Here is a 6,000-nt window from a genome sequence, read left to right as displayed (position 1 = left end):
TTACTTTTTCATATTTTCTAGTTCTTTAAGAAGCATGTAATGAGGAGATAATTTAAAACACAGTAAAAGGAATGAGTTGTCTAAGAAAAATGGCATATTTAAAACATGATGATGTAGCTTAAAGGCGACCCATTGGAAATGGTTAGCAAAGACAAGAACTTTGCTACAATTTTCCTTCACTGTTACCTATGTTCCTGCGCAAATCTGCTAGAGACACCTGGTGGAGAGTGTTGAGTTTACAGCAAATGTTCGAATATGCTGAACTGTGCTTAGAATGTTATAGCATAAAAGGCCAGCTTACTTACCAGGTGAGAAATGTACGTAAAACACACTCTGGTTCTCTTATCACCTCAGTTTCCAAATAACTGGAAAGAACCCTTCAACTCCCAGATGGGGGTAGACCTAGTTCACCAGTGGGCTGGGTTTGACCTTGACCAGCAAACATGTCAAAAATTCAGAGAGAACAAAAGACAGTGAGGTTAGGAGTAGAAATGGGACCAATTCAGGGCTGGCTACATTGTTGGTAGCACCTGGGCAAGATGAAAATATGTAGCCCCCTGTACAGAAAACAGGAGAAAGGCTTCCATTAAAGATACTAAAGTAAAAAGATGTTCCTTCCTTCTACCATCTCTCTCTCTCCACCTGTTGTGATATTGTTTATTTGCTATTTAATGTCATTCTGGGTAAAGAAAATTTTTTAATTTAAATTATTACTGTGAATTTTACAATTCATATTTATATTGTACAATGCCAGGTTTCAGTGTAAGTATAAGAGTATTTAACTCATATGTGGAATCACCAAATGATACAATTCATTTTTTATAGCTCATATACAAATACATATCTTATTCTTACCAGAGGAGTGGAAAGAGTGCACAAAAGTAACTCAACTGGGTTTTTTTTTAACATCTGCATTGGAGTATAATTGCTTTACGGTGTTCACCATGGTTTATAACTTTTGCCACGGTTCTCTGCTAAACACATTCTCTCCTTCAGTTCTAAGGAAAATGTACGTGGAATGCCTTTTTGCCCCTATAATTCTAGATACATAAATAAAATATTAAAATAACTGTTTATGAAGTAGTCAAACAGGATTTTAAGTGTAGGATTTCTTACAGGTTAGTTACAGGTGTTTTTTTTTTTAAACATCCTTATTGGAGTACAATTGCTTTACAATGGTGTGTTAATTTCTGCTGTATAACAAAGTGAATCAGCTATGTGTATACATATGTCCCCATATCTCTTCCCTCTTTCATCTCCCTTCCTCCCACCCTCCCTATCCCACCCCTCTAGGTGGACACAAAGCACCGAGCTGATCTCCCTGTGCTACGTGGCTGCTTCCCACTAGCTAGCTATTTTACGTTTGGTACTGTATATATGTCCATGCCACTCTCTCACTTCGTCCCAGCTTACCCTTCCCCCTCCCCATGTCCTCAAGACCATTCTCTACGTCTGCGTCTTTATTCCTATCCTGCTCCTAGGTTCATCAGAACAATTTTTTTTTAAGATTCCATAAATAAGTGTTAGCATATGGTATTGCTAACACTTATATTTCACTTCTCGACATGCACACATCCTGCCAATCCTCTCTACCTTCAGCTTTCTGGCAGGGAAGGACAGGAAGAGAAGCAACTATGGGTGGCCCTATCTTTCCCCTTCTTTCCATGCCATCATTTTCAGCCTATGCGATTTGCTGTAATTATACAGGAAAAAAAACAAACACAGATAAGAAAGGGTATGATAGATTTCATTGGACATTTATGTTTCTTAGAATGCCATTGTCATCTTTTGGCATTCCAAGGAAATCCTGGTTGTTGGGGGCTGTCATCCCCCTCCCAATTAGTCATAAATGTAATACACTTAACTTGTGCTTGCTTTAAGTCTCATTGAACCCCCATACATCATGAGTCCATAGGAATTCTGTTCTCACCGGGCACTGTGAACACTATGTGAATGGAATGGCACTGCAGGGAAAGAGGGTGGATACGTGTTGTACATTGCACCTCTGTTCACACATGTGCTTCACTGTCCTTTCAACTTAACTTACAAGTTCAAAGATAAAATTTTTGAGAATTTCAAGATGGCAATAGCAGAAGCAAGCATGGTGCCCTTCTGAGTGAGAAGCCTTCTGCACCTGCAGAAGTCACAAGCCCATGAAGCCAGCCTAAAAAATGCTTCTTTTCTCTTTTTCTTTTAATAGGTAAAGAGAGAAAGCTCTTAATCCTATATGATCATGGCTCCTTCAGGATCAGGAGCATTGAAAATACAGCTTAGAAAAGAAAGATCATATTTAGAATTGCAGGCATTTTGTACAGAGTCAGAATTTTGGCTAGACCGATCATCAAATAGAAATTATAAGCACATAAAACATTTTAAGAAAGATGTCAATGCTAAAAACAGCTACTTCCCCTGGTCGAGTTTCAAAGATCTTTTTGTGTACATACCAGGCTTTAACTGAGTCCCCTGCCACGGAGGGGACATTCACAGTTCTTTAGGCTTGCTTTATGAATGTGTGTTACAACCTAAGTACCAAGCCAGGTACAATGAAAGTGTTAACTATGGATGTGAAAGGTTATAACTTGCTGTTTCTACTCTGTCTTTGCATTGAGCACTTACAGAAAAAATAAAAATAAGAACGAAAACAAAACTGGGGGACAAGAAGGAAACTGTTGGAAAATTTTGTTTGCTTTTTCCCCCTTTTGGGAAAATAGCAGATGTGTGCAAATGTGTGGCGTGGACAGGGCTGTTTTTGTCCGGTAGCTGTGTTTCATGCAGATGACAGTAACATGGTCTGGGCTGTGGATGCAGGACGAGAGGTTATGAGCAGCTGCTGTGTACTGGGCTGAGCAGACTCTTTCAGTGGATGGCTAAGCAACGTATTGAAAGTTGAAAGCAGAGACTTGACAAAGCTTGTCTGTACGCTGAGCACTCAACAGAGGCAGAAGGTGTGGTCTGATGAGAGGGGGCAGTAGGCTTCTAGGCAAAGTGCCAGGATCAAGAATGCCAGAGAGGGCTTCCCTGGTGGCGCAGTGGTTGAGAATCCGCCTGCCGATGCAGGAGACACGGGTTCGTGCCCTGGTCCGGGAGGATCCCACATGCCGCGGAGCAACTGAGCCCGTGAGCCATGGCCGCTGAGCCTGTGCGTCCGGAGCCTGTGCTCCGCAACGGGAGACACCACAACAGTGAGAGGCCCGCATACCGCAAAAAAAAAAAAAAAAAAAAAAAAAAAAAAAGAATGCCAGAGATTTCTCACAGGTCTTAAGACAAGAATAACTGTGTTTATGTTTGTCTTATATTTTCATCCGTGCTTTTACTGGCAGGAAGTTCCCTTTCTTTATCATCTCGATGAATGTATGTATTTATGGCACTTTTCATTCTTTGGGGGATGAAGTGGATAAGTACATCATAAGTAGATAAGTGAGTGTAGCTAAGGGTTGGAAAAATATGGCTATAAATGTCATGAGACCTTAGTAAATAGAACGAGAGATGTGTGATCAGAGGTCAGATGAAGGCAGAAGCCTGGACAGCTCATTTGGACTGGGCGTTAGAGATTGCTAGATATCCTCTAATACCTGTTTCCCATCTTCCAGGGTGATAAAATGCCTGTTCTTCAGCTGCGTACACGGTTGCCCAAAATGGAGACTATACGTGTAGTCATGGAACTAGGTTCTGGTCAAGGATGTGGAAAATCACCTATCCTTCCCTTCTTCTTTGTCTTCTCCTCTATCTTGCTGCCTAAAATGCAGATCCTGTTGTCTTAGACCTGAGAAGAAGGGCCGTGGTCTGGGGCTGGGGGAGCAGCGAGGTGGAGGGAGTGTGACTCCTCGAGGACTTTGGGGTCGAGCCTCCTTTCAGCTCTGGACTGCACACCAAACAGCTTTTGTCTTATTTAAGCCATTGTTATTTTGGCATTTTGCCACTCACAGTTAAACCTAATGCTACTGATACAAAATATCACTGCAAAGTTATCCCGGCTGCACTTCTTCCAGACAAAAGGGCTATCTTATGGAGTTTACACATGGGTGCAAAGTTCTGTTTTTTTATACTCCCATCATTATAACATAGCAGAAAGCCCTTTATAGACTACTTATCCCTTGGCACATCAAAATCTCATGCAGGGAGCCTGTAACTAGGGGGTCAGAAGCCAGGGCAAAAGGTTGGCAACATACGAAGGGCATTAAAAGACAATGATCATTAGGACCCTATTCAACATGGGTGCCAATCCTTAGGAACAGTTGGATTGAGACTGAGGTGATGGTAAGTGGAAGCACACGGCTGGCGTACAGAGTATCAGGTAAAAGGAATCTGTAGAAAATGTTTTAAAAAGCAGATCTTGAAAAATTATTGTATTAATTAATTTAGATTTTTTAAATGCAAGCAAAACATGTAGTCAGGAGGAAAAGACTGTTATGCCATGGCAGCTGGGAATACACAAATTTTACTCATTAAGTAAATTAATGCAAGTAAGTGTCTAACAGTGCTTGGAGTACCACGCTCAGTATATGTTAGCTGTTACATGATATTATGTTATTATATTACAGTAGAAGAATTAAGCCTATTAACAAATTGTCTGAATGACTGACTGAATACAGTGAAGTCTCTCTTTTTACTTATTTTGTCATGGTTTTGTTCCCCGATAATGTTTAGGTTGACTATGTTATACATGAATAATAAAAGTGGCTATGTTTCATTGAGCATCTACTATGTAAGAGATGTTTTACACACACTATTTCATTTCCTTCTTACAGTAGTCCTGAGAGATGACATAAGTCATTTACCAGACGAAGAAACTGGAATTCAAAGAGGTTACATGGCTTAGTACCTAACTTAAGATCACATTGTATGTGGCATTGAACCCAGGTATGTTAATTCAAAACCCATGCTCTTTCCCTAATACCAATTCTTACTCCTTCCTTGATAGTAAGGTATGTGTCAAGTTTCATTTGTGGTTCACTTTGGACTATTGAAACAAAATGGTGGATCAGAATTTTTCCATAGTCATGTTCTTTTTAACAGATTTTAAATCAGTGAAGATACAGTACTATACGATTGCATGAGAGAAGGAATAAACCAGCAGTTATAACATGGAAAATATGAGAAAGAAAACAAAATGTAAATTAGTAACATAGATAGGACCTAGAAACTCAGTTCTGACACTGTACCTGAGTTAGTGGCTCAGTCCCACAAGACTGCTGCCCCACTGCAGACGCCACTTACACGTCAGGTTGTCACCAGTGCTCTGACCAATCGACTGTAAATCCGAGGGTCCCACAGCCCCTTTTCAGGTTTGATTAATTTGCTAGAGTGGCTCACAGAACTCAGGGAAGCTCATAGTTTACCAGTTTATTAAAGGATATGATAAAGGATACAAGAGAACAGCCAGATGAAGCGATACATAGGCCAAGGTCTGGGAGGGTACTGAGCTCAGGAGCTTCTGTCCCTGTGGAGTTGTGGTGCATCACCTTCCTAGTAGGTGGACGTGTTCACCCACCTGGAAGCTTTCCAAACCTCCCACTATTGGGATTTTATGGAGGCTTCCTTACGTAGGCATAATCAATTATTAACTGTATTTCCAGTCCCTCTAGCCTCTCTAGAAAAGTTGGGGGCAGGGAGGTGGGGGAATCAGGGCTGAAAATTCCAAGCTCCTGATTATGGCTTGGTCTTTCTGGTGATGTCCCCACCCAGGAGCCATCCAGGAGGCTACCTATTAGAACAAAATATGCTCTTAATGTTCTATCGCTTAGGAGATTACAAGGGCTTTAGGAGCTCTGCGCCACACCCATATATATTTTTTCTATTATCTCACATAGGCTGTGCAAGGACTTTGGCTTTTACCCTGAGAGAGTTGAAACACCATTGGAGGAGGTTCGTTTAAAAACTAGAAATAGGGCTTCCCTGGTGGCGCAGTGGTTGAGAGTCCGCCTGCCGATGCAGGGGACGTGGGTTCGTCTCCCGGTCCGGGAAGATCCCAGATGCCGAGGAGCGGCTGGGCCCGTGAGC

This window comes from Kogia breviceps, chromosome 2 (genome assembly GCF_026419965.1).
Source record: "Kogia breviceps isolate mKogBre1 chromosome 2, mKogBre1 haplotype 1, whole genome shotgun sequence".
Taxonomy (NCBI): Eukaryota; Metazoa; Chordata; class Mammalia; order Artiodactyla; family Physeteridae; genus Kogia; species Kogia breviceps.
This window is presented reverse-complemented; position numbering follows the sequence as displayed.